This window comes from Entelurus aequoreus, linkage group LG15, assembly GCF_033978785.1.
Source record: "Entelurus aequoreus isolate RoL-2023_Sb linkage group LG15, RoL_Eaeq_v1.1, whole genome shotgun sequence".
NCBI lineage: Eukaryota > Metazoa > Chordata > Actinopteri > Syngnathiformes > Syngnathidae > Entelurus > Entelurus aequoreus.
Genome location: NC_084745.1, coordinates 52,642,707 through 52,658,848, shown reverse-complemented (window position 1 = coordinate 52,658,848; position 16,142 = coordinate 52,642,707). Strand labels below are relative to the sequence as shown.

Genomic DNA, 16,142 nt, shown 5'->3' with positions numbered 1-16,142 from the left:
TGTCACGCCAATTTAGTCCGCCGACCGGAAAAAAAGATGTCCGCCGAACCGGGAGAAGAAGCCGCTGAACACCAACGAAGAAGCGCCCACCCCCGGAAGTGTTAGCATAGCCGAGCGAGTCAGTCAAGCTCAAGCATGGATAGCGGGCGTCGGCGGTCGAAAGTGTGGCTTCACTTTACAAAAAAAATTGAAATAACCGCAAAATAACAGAGCTCCATGTCCATCAAGAAAGGAGTGGAGAGAGAGCTGCAGATGTACCAGGACGTTCCACCGATATTTATGTCTGACGACCTTGCTACATGGTGGTGGTCCGGTGGAACCAACAAAAGACTTATCCTTTGCTGTCAGATCTAGCTTTCTCCTATTTATGCGTTCAAGCTTCTTCCACACCCAGTGAACGTATATTTTCCACAGCAGGAGATACTATCTGTCCAGAACGCTCACGCATCCTGCCTGAGAAGGCGGATATGGTCATTTTCCTAAACAAGAACTGTCTCTGATTTTATACTGTACCTACTGCTAATCTGGACTGGGTTTTGCAAGTGGTTTCTTATTGTTTATTTGCTTTTCTGCACCAGGTTAGCCCATCAGTGGGAGCACGGTAACATGTTTAAGTACCTGCAGCATCATACACTTGTGTGTGTGTAAAGGTGTTTTCATGAGGTTTCCTGCAGCATCATACACTTATGTGTAAATGTGTTTTCATGAGGTTTCCTGCAGCATCATACACTTATGTGTAAAGGTGTTTTCATGAGGTTTCCTGCAGCATCATACACTTATGTGTGTAAATGTGTTTTCATAAGGTTTCCTGCAGCATCATACACTTATGTGTAAATGTGTTTTCATGAGGTTTCCTGCAGCATCATACACTTATGTGTCAATGTGTTTTCATGAGGTTTCCTGCAGCATCATACGCGTATGTGTAAAGGTGTTTTCATGAGGTTTCCTGCAGCATCATATACTTATGTGTAAATGTGTTTTCATGAGGTTTCCTGCAGCATCATACACTTGTGTGTGTAAATGTGTTTTCATGAGGCTTCCTGCAGCATCATACACTTATGTGTAAAGGTGTTTTCATAAGGTTTCCTGCAGCATCATACACTTATGTGTGTAAATGTGTTTTCATGAGGTTTCCTGCAGCATCATACACTTATGTGTAAATGTGTTTTCATGAGGTTTCCTGCAGCATCATACTTATGTGTAAATGTGTTTTCATGAGGTGTCCTGCAGCATCATACACTTATGTGTAAAGGTGTTTTCATGAGGTTTCCTGCAGCATCATACACTTATGTGTAAATGTGTTTTCATGAGGTTTCCTGCAGCATCATACACTTATGTGTAAAGGTGTTTTCATGAGGTTTCCTGCAGCATCATACACTTATGTGTAAATGTGTTTTCATGAGGTTTCCTGCAGCATCATACACTTATGTGTAAAGGTGTTTTCATGAGGTTTCCTGCAGCATCATACACTTATGTGTGTAAATGTGTTTTCATGAGGTTTCCTGCAGCATCATACACTTATGTGTAAATGTGTTTTCATGAGGTTTCCTGCAGCATCATACGCGTATGTGTAAAGGTGTTTTCATGAGGTTTCCTGCAGCATCATATACTTATGTGTAAATGTGTTTTCATGAGGTTTCCTGCAGCATCATACACTTGTGTGTGTAAATGTGTTTTCATGAGGTTTCCTGCAGCATCATACACTTATGTGTAAATGTGTTTTCATGAGGTTTCCTGCAGCATCATACACTTATGTGTGTAAATGTGTTTTCATGAGGTTTCCTGCAGCATCATACACTTATGTGTAAATGTGTTTTCATGAGGTTTTCAAAAATAAAGCTCTCTTGAGGAAAGTGTACCCCTGGGAAAATGTATTCATAATTTATAATATTTATATTCAAGTTCATAGATTTGATATTTATATTCTAGTTGAAAACAGCCCTGTGAGGAATTTATAGTAAAGTTCATAAAAAGTTAATAGAATTAAAATTGATGGAGAATGTCAGACTATTTCATTCAGAAAGACTGTAGGTTAGCAAGCTCATTTAAAATATCCTAAACTTTTTTTTTACCCTGCCTCTTAAAAGAATCAGAATCGAGAATCGTCAGGAATCGGAATCAAAACTAAGAATCGGAATCAGAATCGTTCGAATTCAAACGATACCCAACCCTACCTGTGAACGCCTCGGGATCCCCCCGGGAAGAGCTGGACGAAGTGGCTGGGGAGAGGGAAGTCTGGGCTTCCCTGCTTAGGCTGCTGCCCCCGCGACACGACCTCGGATAAGCGGAATAAGATGGATGGATGGATAGACTTTTTACTGTCAATATCAGCTGCTGAGTTTTTTTTATGTTTTCTGCTGGTGGTGTGCCTCCGGGGTTTTTTTCAATGAAAAAAATGTGCCTTGGCTCAAAAAAGGTTGAAAAGCCCTGGTCTAATACATCCCGATAAACGTCATTTGATAACAACTGCGTAATTGGATGGAGTTTGGCCTCTCCTCCACAGGACCGAGGAGCTAATGCTAGCATGCTAGCACCATCAGCAATCTTTAACCTTCAGCTGGGAGAAAAGGAGCAAACAAAGCGCCATTTTTCGCTCCAAGTTAAAAAAAACCCCAAAAAAACAATCAAGCAAAAAAAAAAAAAAAAAGGGAAGGTACGTCGTCCTCGGTCCGTAACGTTTTTAGTCTGGAAAGTGACACGACCGCAATCTTCCCCCCGGAGCAGAGAGCCAGACGCAGCCGGGCAGGAGCGCGCGAAGGCGGCTGGATGGAAGTTGAAAGCACCGCTGGGATTGTTGACTGACGCGAAGGGGGGTTAAAACTCTCCACTCGGCGCGGAGAGAACCGTGAGATATTCCACAAACAACACGATACGATATGCGAGAGGAGACACTTTAGTGTGTGTTTACCTGAGAAAGGCGTCGGGGTGCCCAGCTCTCATCCCCGCCGCTGCTCCGGACGGACTGAGCGAGCTCGGATGTGCGGAGGTGAACACATCCGAGGGAGCCTCCCGCCTCCGCTCCAGTGGGCAGGCAGCCGGATCCAGCGGCGTTCACTTCGCCTTTCACCTCATCCACACCTAGTGGCTCTTTTTCTGCGGCGTTTTCATGCCGCTGTGACCATCGATTTTCATCATCCAGGAGCCGGTTAATGACTAATTAACCTCCACACATCCTTGACCGCCGAGCAACAGCAGGAACACTTGTACGATATAATCATAATTCAAAAGTGCCAACCTCAGGTTTTAGAAAACTTAAACACACAACAAAATAATAATAAACACAGGGGCGTAACTCCAAATTCTGAGCCCCACCCCGCCCCCATACACCAGGCTCCTGGAGGGCCCCCCAACCCACCCTAAACACATTATTGATAAACATTTTTTTTTGTTGCAAATAATCATTAACTATAGAATTTGATGCCAGCAACACGTGACAAAGAAGTTGGGAAAGGTGGCAAAAAAGACTGATAAAGTTGAGGAATGCTCATCAAGCACTTATTTGGAACATCTCACAGGTGAGCAGGCAAATTGGGAACAGGTGGGTGCCATGATTGGGTACAAAAGTAGATTCCATGAAATGCTCAGTCGTTCACAAACAAGGACGGGGCGAGGGTCACCACTTTGTCAACAAATGCCTGAGCAAATTGTTGAACAGTTTAAGAAAAACCTTTCCCAAGCAGCTATTGCAAGGAATTTAGGGATTTCACCATCTACGCTCCGTAATATCATCAAAGGGTTCAGAGAATCTGGAGAAATCACTGCACGTAAGCAGCTAAGCCTGTGACCTTCCATCCCTCAGGCTGTACTGCATCAACAAGCCACATCAGTGTGTAAAGGATATCACCGCATGGGCTCAGGAACACTTCAGAAACCCACTGTCAGTAACTACAGTTGGTCGCTACATCTGTAAGTGCAAGTTGAAACGCTCCTATGCAAGGCGAAAACCGTTTATCAACAACACCCAGAAACGCCGTCGGCTTCGCTGGGCCCGAGCTCATCTAAGGTGGACTGATGCAAAGTGGAAAAGTGTTCTGTGGTCTGACGAGTCCACATTTCAAATTGTTTTTGGAAACTGTGGACGTCGACCAAAGAGGAAAAGAACCATCCGGATTGTTCTAGGCGCAAAGTGTAAAAGGCAGCATGTGTGATGGTATGGGGGTATATTAGTGCCCAAGGCATGGGTAACTTACACATCTGTGAAGGCGCCATTAATGCTGAAAGGTACATACAGCTTTTGGAGCAACACATGTTGCCATCCAAGCAACCTTACCATGGACGCCCCTGCTTATTTCAGCAAGACAATGCCAAGCCACGTGTTACATCAACGTGGCTTCATAGTAAAAGAGTGCGGGTACTAGACTGGCCTGCCTGTAGTCCAGACTTGTCTCCCTTTGAAAATGTGTGGCGCATTATGAAGTTGTTGAACAACTTAAGCTGTACATCAAGCAAGAATGGGAAAGAATTCCACCTGAGAAGCTTCAAAAATGTGTCTCCTCAGTTCCCAAACCTTTACTGAGTGTTGTTAAAAGGAAAGGCCATGTAACACAGTGGTGAACATGCCCTTTCCTAATTACTTTGGCAATAAAGTTTATGAGTTTGAACATCAAATATGCTGTCCTTGTAGCATATTCAACTGAATATGGCTTGAAAAGGATTTGCAAATCATTGTATTCCGTTTATATTTACATCTAACACAATTTCCCAACTCATATGGAAACGGGGTTTGTACCATATTAACATATCTATTGTAGAACATACACTATATTGCCAAAAGTGTTTGGCCACCTGCCTAGACTCACATATGAACTTGAAGTGCCATCCCATTCCTAACCCATAGGGCTCAATATGATGTGGGTCCACCTTTTGCAGCTATTACAGCTTCAACTCTTCTGGGAAGGGCTGTCCACAAGGTTGCGGAGTGTGTTTAGAGGAATTTTCCACCATTCTTCCAAAAGCGCATTGGTGATGTCATTGGTGTTGGTCAAGAAGGCCTGGTTCTCAGTCTCCGTTCTAATTCATCCCAAAGGTGTTCTATCGGTTTTAGGTCAGGACTCTGTGCAGGTCAGTCAAGTTCATCCACACCAGACTCTGTCATCCATGTCTTTATGGACCTTGCTTGTTGGAAGAGGAAGGGGCCATCTGCAAACTGCTCCCACAAGGTTGGGAGCTATGGAATTGTCCAAAATGTTTTGGTATCCTGGAGCATTCAAAGTTCATTTCACTGGAACTAAGGGGTCAAGCCCAACTCCTGAAAAACAACCCCACACCATAATTCCTCCTCCACCAAATTTCACACTCGGCACAATGCAGTCTGAAATGTAGCGTTCTCCTGGCAACCTCCAAACCCAGACTGGTCCATCAGATTGCCAGATGGAAAAGCTGACTCATCAGTCCAGAGAAGGTGTCTCCACTGCTCTAGAGTCCAGTGGCGACGTGCTTTACACCACTGCATCCCACGCTTTGCATTGGACTTGGTGATGTATGGCTTAGATGCAGCTGCACGGCCATGGAAACCCATTCCATGAAGCTCTCTGCGTACTGTACGTGGGCTAATTGGAAGGTCACATGAAGTTTGGAGCTCTGTAGCAACTGACTGTGCAGAAAGAGGCGACCTCTTTGCACTTCAGCATCCGCCGACCCCTCTCTGTCAGTTTATGTAGCCTACCACTTGGTGGCTGAGTTGCTGTTGTTCCCAAACTCTTCACTTTTCTTATAAAAAAGCCGACTTAGGAATATTTCGGAGCGAGGACATTTCACGACAGGATTTGTTGCACAGGTGGCATCCTATGACAGTTCCACGCTGGAAAAAGGAACGCTTGGGTGCTGGGTTGGTCTCAGGTTTGTCCTCTAAGCTTTGAAAATAAACCACAAAATACCAACTACTGCTTGTTGATTGAATATAAACATCAGTTTATTGCCATAAAAAGAATCTGGGAGAGACTAGCAATTTGAATTCCCCGTTGGAGGAATGCTGGTCGATGCAACACATCCTATGACAGTTCCACGCTGGAAATCACTGAGAGCGGCCCATTCTTTCAAAAATGTTTGTAGAAACAGTTTCCATGCCTAAGTGGATGGATTGTCTATTGAGTATTTTACAAAAACAAAATAGGTTTAGTGTAAATACATTCACACAATTAACTACAGATGTTCAGGCATATAGAAATTAAACAAAATCCTCATCAAACATGAATGTGGCTCAACACAATTAAACCTAAGTTGTAGCGTTATCGCCCTCTACTGGTCAAATTTAGCATTACATGTATTATCGCCAGAGAGTTACTCTCCGACAAATAACACGACCACCAATACCAAAGACATCACAAGGTCACCAATGTCATTACAAAACAAACTAAATATGTTCATGCACGATATGTACTTACAAAGATCTGACCGAGTTTCGTGATGTGGTTTTCTACCGTTGTTGCTGGTCTGGAACAGTGTACGACGCTTAAAAAGTCCCACAGAAAATGATGATTAGACTTCTGGTTAGAACTTTCATACTTTGTTGTCCAGTCGCTGTTAAAAGTCAAATTTTCGCAATTTATTTAGATTTTTTTCTCGGGTCGATAGTGCTATTTTTTTAGTGGTCTTCTTCTTCTCCCCCCACTGCTGCTTCATTGTGACACATACGCCTCACTGCCGCCCCTTGCGGGGTGGCAGGAGGACTGCAAACATGAGCAACCCAAGTTTGAGTGGTTTCATCAACGACGAGCAAAAGGAAAAGCTCTGGCAGGCCGTCAGTTGAATAGATGTGATTGTACTAGGGTTGTCCCGATACCAATATTTTGGTACCGGTACCCATACTTGCCAACCCTCCCGGTTTTACCGGGAGACTCCCGGAATTCAGCGCCTCTCCCGATAACCTCCCGGAAGAAATGTTCTCCCGATAAACTCCCGAAATTCAGCCGGACCTGGAGGCCACGCCCCCTCCAGCTCCATGCGGACCTGAGTGAGGACAGTCTGTTTTCACGTCCGCTTTCCCACAATATAAACAGCGTGCCTGCCCAATCACGTCATAACTGTAGAATGATCGAGGGCGAGTTCTTGGTTTCTTATGTGGGTTTATTGTTAGGCAGTTTCATTAACGTCCTCCCAGCGCGGTAACAACAAACAACAACAGCAGTCACGCTTTCGTCTACCGTAAAGCAGTTCGTCTGCCGTAAACAGCAATGTTGTGACACTCTTAAACAGGACAATACTGCCATCTACTGGATAGCCTCCGGAACACTGAAATTCAAGTATTTATTTTATTTATATGTATAATAAAATAAATATATATAGCCAGAATTCACTGAAAGTCAAGTATTTCATACATATATATATATATATATATATATATATATATATATATATATATATGAAATACTCGGGTTGGTGAATTCTAGCTGTAAATATACTCCTCCCCTCTTAACCACGCCCCCCGCCCCCAACCATACCCCGCCCCGCACCCGCCCCACCCCACCCCCACCCCCCACCTCCCGGAATCGGAGGTCTCAAGGTTGGCAAGTATGCCGGTACCAGTACCAAAATGTATTTCGATAGTTTTCTGAATAAAGGGTACCACAAAAAAATGGCATTATTGGCTTTATTTGAACAAAAAATCTTAGGGTACATGAAACATATGTTTATTATGGCAATTTAGTACTTAAATAAAATAGTGAACATACTAGACAACTTGTCTTTTAGTAGTAAGTAAACAAACAAAGACTCCTAATTAGTCTGCTGACGTATGCAGTAACATATTGTGTCATTTATACACCTACTATTTTGTAAACATTATGAGGGACAAGCTGTAACAAAATATTATTAATCTACTTGTTCATTTACTGTTAATATCTGCTTTTCTTCTGTTTCAACATGTTCTATCTACACTTCTGTTAAAATGTAATAATCACTTATTCTTCTCTTCTTTGATACTTTACATTAGTTCTGGATGATACCACACATTTAGGTACCGATCCGATACCAAGTAGTTACAGGATCATACATTGGTCATATTCAAAGTCCTCATGTGTCCAGGGATGCATTTCCTGAGTTTATAAACATAATATGAATTTTAAAAAAGAAAAAAACATTTTGTGACAATAAAATAGTAGTATCGACAAGATACGCTCTTGTACTTGGTATCATTACAGTGGATGTGAGGTGTAGATCCACCCATGGCGTTTGTTTACAAACTGTACAAAACCAGTGAAGTTGTCACGTTGTGTAAATGGTAAATAAAAAGAGAATATAATGATTTGCAAATCATTTTCAACTTATATTCAATTGAATGGACTGCAAAGACAAGATATTTTATGTTCACACTGCAAAACGTTGTTATTTTTTGCAAATATTAGCTCATTTGGAATTTGATGCCTGCGACATGTTTCCAAAAAGCTGGCACGAGTGGCAAAAAAGACTGAAATAATTGAGGAATGCTCATCAAACACGTATTTGGAACATCCCACAGGTGAACAGGCTAATTGGGAACAGGTGGGTGCCATGATTGGGTATAAAAGCAGCTTCCATGAAATGCTCAGTCGTTCACAAACAAGGACGGGGCGAGGGTCACCGCTTTGTCAACAAATGCCTGAGCAAATTGTTTAAGAAGAACATTTCTCAACCAGCTATTGCAAAGATATTAGTGATTTCACCATCTACGCCCCGTAATATCATCAAAAGGTTCAGAGAATCTGGAGAAATCACTGCACGTAAGCCATGATATTACGGACCTTCGATCCCTCGGGGGGTACTGCATCAAAAAGCGACATCAGTGTGTAAAGGATATCACCACATGGGCTCAAGAACACTTCAGAAAACCACAGTCAGTAACTACAGTTGTTCGCTACATCTGTAAGTGCAAATTAAGACTCTACTATGTAAAGCGAAAGTCATTTATCAACAACACCCAGAAACGCCGCCGGCTTCGCTGGGCCCGAGCTCATCTAAGATGGACTGATGCAAAGTGTAAAAGTGTTCTGTGGTCTGACGGGTCCATATTTAAATTTGTTTTTGGAAACTGTGGACGTCGAGGAAAGAACCATCCGGATTGTTCTAAGCGCAAAGTGTGAAAGGCAGCATGTGTGATGGTATGGGGGTGTATTAGTGCCCAAGGCATGGGTAACTTACACATCTGTGAAGGCACCATTAATGCTGAAAGGTACATACAGGTTTTGGAGCAACATATGTTGCCATCAAAGCAACGTTACCATGGACGCCCCTGCTTATTTCAGCAAGACAATGCCAAACCATGTTTTACAACAGAATGGCTTCGTAGTAAAATAATGCGGGTACTAGACTGGCCTGGCTGTAGTCCAGACCTGTCTCCCATTGAAAATGTGTGGTGCATTATGAAGCCTAAAATAGCACAAGGGAGACCCCCGGACTGTTGAACAACTTAAGCTGTACATCAAGCAAGAATGGGAAAGAATTCCACTTCAAAAATGTGTCTCCTCAGTTCCCAAACCTTCACAGAGTGTTGTTAAAAGGAAAGGCCATGTAACACAGTGGTAAAAATGCCCCTGCGACAACTTTTTTGCAATGTGTTGCTGCCATTAAATTCTAAGTTAATGATTATTTGCACAAAAAAAAAGAACTTTCTCAGTGTGAACATGAAATATCTTGTCTTTGCAGTCTATTCAATTGAATATAAGTTGAAAAGGATTTGCAAATCAATGTATTCTGTTTTTATTTATGGTTTTGGGTTTTGTACATTTTGTACAAGCTATAATCAATACATGATGACATAAATTAATGTATGAAACTCAATTAATCCCAAAAATATTCCAGTAAAAGTAAAATGTTGCATGCAAACCACTCTGTTACAACTCTTTGGAGGAACTGCATTGAATTGTCAAGAGCAACCTCTACTAGGAAGGCAACAATCTCTTCAATAAATGTCTGTATTGTTTTGTTGTTCTGGTACTTCGATTGAAGCTCGGCCTCTCCCTTTCCAGTTCTGGCTCGTTGCCTTCCGAGCTGACAGTCGTACTCCCTTCCCGGCTCTTAAAAAGACCAAGACCCTACACCTCCACAATATTGACACAGATGTTCCACATAAGCGAGTTCCCCTGCAAGCGGAGGAAGCATCATGGTCGGGGGCTGTCAGCCCAGACCTGCACAGTAGAAATAATGTCATCTTATTCCCCTTTGAAAGGGATCAACCCTCCCTTTGCCGGATCACAGCTGTTCATTTTTACATGACTCAACGTTGAATTATCCGTGTGATGATTATCTCCTTTCCACCTAATCCAGCGGCGGTGTGGACAATCTTATCTTGTGTCCAGTAAGACGGGGTGCTTGTACACAGAACAAAGCGTTTAGATAGTGTTCAGACCTTTAGAGAACAACTGATAAGACAATGAGACACAGAGATATGGAGCATTGTACCCTTTGCCCACAGCTTTTTCTCATTTTGCTTTGTTTTTAAATGCACTTTGATTGCCACAATCTTGGATCTGATTGCCATAGGGCCGTGCATCGGCATGCTGCGGAGACAGTGATGTCACCAATCCACTTGCCAAATGTGGTTCTGAGGCACTGGGTGTCTCTAGAATTGCTTCAGTTGGTCTAAGTTCTAAGAGGAGGCTGTTGCAACAATCCGTGCACATAAAGTCATCAATTTTAATTTATAAGAGAAAGTTCTTGTTTAGCTACCAGGCACTCACCCAAATGCTCGGGCACGTTGGACAGCTACAACTTGGTTGGTTGGACTCGGGTTAGTGAGGTCCTCGCACCAGCACGGTCGTCAAAGTTGGGGCTGGTCTCAGAACTCTTGCTCAGTCACAGGTGCCCAACTTTGACATGTTGTTTCCCGTATTTTTCCGGATCATAGGGCGCACCGGATTAGTCAGGTCTATTTTCATACAAACGGCGCACTTGATTATAAGGCGCATTAAAGGAGTCATATTATGATTTTTTTCTAAATGTAAAAGACTTCCTCGTGGTCTACATAACATGTAATGGTGGTTCTTTGGTCAAAATGTTGCATAGATGATGTTTTACACATCATCTTCAAGACACTTTCTGACAGTCGCTTCAGGATGCGCCGTTTTCTGGGCGGTCTTATTTACGTGGCTCACCTTCGACGGCGTCTTTTCCCCGTCATCTTTGTTGTAGCGGTGTAGGGTGCAAGGACGGGAGTGGAAGAAGTGTCAAAAGATGGCGCTAACTGTTTTAATGACAGCTTGCTGACGGAAATGTGTCCCGTGAAAAACCGTCCGACCGGAACTCTCTAATAACTAAAGTTCCTTGGGTGAATAATGTATACTCACTACACCGGTAGTTTTTAGCACTTCATTAGCGAGTTTACTGACAGATATAAGTAAGAACTTTACACTACTTTATATTAGAAATGACAACAGAGGAGGATGAATGTCCCATAACAAGAAGATAGAGAAGAAGAAGAAGTGTATGACTACGGTTTCGGCACAGACTACAATGGCGGACTCGCGCCCATTTTCAGGACTTATGCAGATCCCAAATACAGATCAGCAGGTACCAGAAGTTAAGAAAAGTTGGTTTTGCATAATATTGCGAAACAAAACGCCAGATAATATGTCTGCTAATAGGTGCCATTTTGCGGTCCTTATACACACACCATAGTGTTACTTGTATGTTTAATCCATCAAGCTTACCGAAGTCGTACTAAAGAAATGTTGACAGATTTTCGAGCACCGTGTGTAATGTTCTATATTTTCTTTGAATTTAAATAAGAAACAATTAGAGTCAACAGAAGAAAGTTCATTAACAATATAGAATAGAATAGAATAGAATAGAATAGAATAGAATAGAATAGAAAGTACTTTATTGATCCCTGTGTCAGGACATGGACTATGATGCAGCTTGCTGCGAGGAATGTTTTCCCGTGGTGCAAACGGACTTGAATGGACAAGGCTTGCAGGTAAATACACGATTTAATTTTACTCAAAAAGGTACCAAACAAAAAGCGCTCACAGTGGAGGAACAAAACTAACACATGGGCAGAAACCATGAACATGAAACAAAAACACTTACGGTGACGTGAGCAGAGCAGCATGAACTATGAATAAATAGAGCATGATAATGTCAACAGAGTATCAAGAAATATCAAGAGTATCAGGAGTACTAACAATGCCATCAAGGACTTTGGGATGGGTAGAGCAAAAACAGAGTATCAATAGAGTCATCAGAAGTAATGTCGCCAGGCTGACTACCTGGCAACTACAGGCTTAAATAGTCTCTCTGATTACAAACAGGTGCGTGAGTCCAACACGTGAGACAGGTGAAACTAACAAGTTGACATGGAAACTAAACAAACCAGGGTGCGCAAACAGGAACTAAAAGAGTCCAACAACCAACAGAACATAACCAAACAAAACATGACCACAGAACATGACACCCTGGGGGAAATTCAGCACCACAGTTCGCTCTCAATAGACAATAAATAAGTATTTTTCTACATGTGAATAAAATTAATACAGTCTATTATACAGCATTATTCACATGTGAATAACATAAATACAGTCTATTATGCAGCATTATTCACATGTGAATAACATAAATACAGTCTATTATACAGCATTATTCACATGTGAATAATATAAATACAGTCTATTATACAGCATTATTCACATGTGAATAATATAAATACAGTCTATTATACAGCATTATTCACATGTGAATAATATAAATACAGTCTATTATACAGCATTATTCACATGTGAATAACATAAATACAGTCTATTATACAGCATTATTCACATGTGAATAATATAAATACAGTCTATTATACAGCATTATTCACATGTGAATAACATAAATACAGTCTATTATACAGCATTATTCACATGTGAATAATATAGATACAGTCTATTATACAGCATTATTCACATGTGAATAACATAAATACAGTCTATTATACAGCATTATTCACATGTGAATAATATAAATACAGTCTATTATACAGCATTATTCACATGTGAATAACATAAATACAGTCTATTATACAGCATTATTCACATGTGAATGATATAAATACAGTCTATTATACAGCATTATTCACATGTGAATAATATAAATACAGTCTATTATACAGCATTATTCACATGTGAATAACATAAATACAGCCTATTATACAGCATTATTCACATGTGAATGATATAAATACAGTCTATTATACAGCATTATTCACATGTGAATAACATAAATACAGTCTATTATACAGCATTATTCACATGTGATTAATATATATACAGTCTATTATACAGCATTATTCACACGTGAATAATATAAATACAGTCTATTATACAGCATTATTCACATGTGAATAACATAAATACAGTCTATTATGCAGCATTATTCACATGTCAATAATATAAATACAGTCTATTATACAGCATTATTCACATGTGAATAATATAAATACAGACTATTATACAGCATTATTCACATGTGAATAATATAGATACAGTCTATTATACAGCATTATTCACATGTGAAAAACATAAATACAGTCTATTATACAGGATTATTCACATGTGAATAACATAAATACAGTCTATTATACAGCATTATTCACATGTGAATAATATAAATACAGTCTATTATACAGCATTATTCACATGTGAATAACATAAATACAGTCTATTATACAGCATTATTCACATGTGAGTGATATAAATACAGTCTATTATACAGCATTATTCACATGTGAATAACATAAATACAGTCTATTATACAGCATTATTCACATGTGAATGATATAAATACAGTCTATTATACAGCATTATTCACATGTGAATAATATAAATACAGTCTATTATACAGCATTATTCACATGTGAATAACATAAATACAGTCTATTATACAGCATTATTCACATGTGAATAACATAGATAGAGTCTATTATACAGCATTATTCACATGTGAATAATATGAATACAGTCTATTATACAGCATTATTCACATGTGAATAATATAAATACAGTCTATTATACAGCATTATTCACATGTGAATAACATAGATACAGTCTATTATACAGCATTATTCACATGTGAATAATATTAATACATTATAGTTAGTTCTAGATATACCTACTGTAGTATTTTTAACCTACTTTGATCCTCTCCCACAACGTTATTCCTCTCTCCTACAGCAGCCATTACAATCATTTATGCAAATGAGTTTCAGATTGTAGAAACTGTCCACTACTTTATTTAACATACAAAACCCAACACCAGTGAAGTTGTCACGTTGTGTAAATGGTAAATAAAAACAGAATACAATGATTTGCAAATCCTTTTCAACTTATATTCAATTGAATAGACTGCAAAGACAAGATATTAAAAGTTCGAACTGAGAAACTTAATAATTTTTTTGCAAATAATCATTAACTTAGATGTTAATGGCAGCAACACATTGCAAATATACTATCCGGATGGTTCATTTCCTCTTTGGTCCAGAGGACACGACTTCCACAGTTTCCAAAAACAATTTGAAATGTGGACTCGTCAGACCACAGAACACTTTTCCACTCAGTCCATCTTAGATGAGCTCGGGCCCGGCGTTTCCGGGTGTTGTTGATAAATGGCATTCGCTTTGCATAGTAAGAGTTTTAACTCGCACTTACAGACGTAGCGACGAATTGTAGTTACTGACAGTGGTTTTCTGAAGTGTTCCTGAGCCCACGTGGTGATATCCTTTACACACCGATGCCGCTTTTTAATGCAGTACCGCCGGAGGGATCGAAGGTCACGGGCATTCAATGTTGGTTTTCACCCTTACTGCTTACGTGCAGTGATTTCTCCGGATTCTCTGAACCTTTTTGATTATATTACGGACTGTAGATGGTGAAATCCCCAAAATTCCTTGCAATAGCTGGTTGAGAAATGTTCTTCTTAAACAGTTTGCTCACACATTTGTTGACAAAGTGGTGACCCTCGCCCCGTCCTTGTTTGTGAACGACTGAGCATTTCACGGAAGCTGCTTTTATACCCAATCATGGCGCCCACCTGTTCCCAATTAGCCTGTTCACCTGTGGGATGTTCCAAATAAGTGTTGGATGAGCATTCCTCGACTTTATCAGTCTTTTTTGCCACTTGTGCCAGCTTTTTTGAAACATGTTGCCGGCATCTAATTCCAAATGAGCTAATATTTGCGAAAAATAACAAAGTTTTCTAGTTTGAATGTTAATGTTTGCAGTCTATTCAATTGAATATAAGTTGAAAAGTATTTACAAATCATTGTATTTTGTTTTTATTTACCATTTACACAACATGACAACTTCACTGCTTTTGGGTTTTGTACATAAATAATCAATATTTGGACGGGTCTGAAATGTGATTCATCCAAGAATCGATCGATGTGCGTGCAGGCCTCGTTCTAAGTAATGACTACGTAATAACTCCAAATACGATCCGTCAAAAAGAAATGTAATCAACTTCCTCCATTCAAGCTTACTTTTTTTGTGCTAAATGTCTTTTCATACGAAAGGAATGTGCTAAACTTGGCCGGCCTGCAACGACCACACATCTGTGGGCCGCACGGGCCAAATGTGTCCATTTCCCATCAGACTCCCTCCGAAAACCTATAATTAGAATTATTTTAGGAGAATCAAGTGGTCACTGCATCCTTTGTCTATGCCTGCACAGCCGCTGGAGTTGCCCTCAACACAAACAGTTGCGTCGGAGTGTAACGTCAACACAAACGTGCCGCGACCTCCGCTGTAAAGGAGCGAGTCAGCATGTCGTTTGAACACGTGCTACACCTCCGACAAAATGTGAGCTCATTGGAAAAGTCTCAGAGGAGAAGTGAGGACATTTCCCAACGTCGGCTATCTTGTCTACTCAGTTTCTTTCCTGCGGAAAGCTTTCGATGGGAGGCTTCAAGGGAATGATAGACGTTTGCATTCCCACAGAAGTAAAGCACCTTCTCAAAATGCTGTTTGGGAGCAAACTCACCACCATCCAACCAGCTCCACACCCGGGGTCGGCCTTTTTGTGGCCCTATTTCGGTCTTTAGTATGACACATGTAACATGCTAGGGCAGGCCTGGGCAATTATGTTGCCTCGGGGGGCCAAATTTAGAGAAAAAAATGTGTCGGGGGGCCGGTATATCTGTCTATCTATGTATAAATATATATATATATATATATATATATATATATATATATATATAT

The 16,142-nt window shown here is 40.6% G+C and overlaps 1 protein-coding gene across 3 annotated transcripts in view; it reads right to left on the bottom strand.

The window, feature by feature from the left end:
* The window catches only part of LOC133630259 (junctional cadherin 5-associated protein-like), a 128,676-nt gene that overhangs the window by 99,539 nt on the left and 12,995 nt on the right, over positions 1–16,142 (bottom strand). The window contains exon 1 of one of the 3 annotated variants that reach the window (XM_062021735.1): positions 2,909–3,186. The exons of 1 other annotated variant lie outside the window; for it this stretch is intronic. The gene's annotated coding sequence lies outside the window, so the exon portion shown is untranslated. Of the gene's footprint in view, positions 1–2,174; positions 2,296–2,908; positions 3,187–16,142 lie in introns of those variants that run through there. One more of the 3 variants, XM_062021736.1, reaches the window with a different exon arrangement.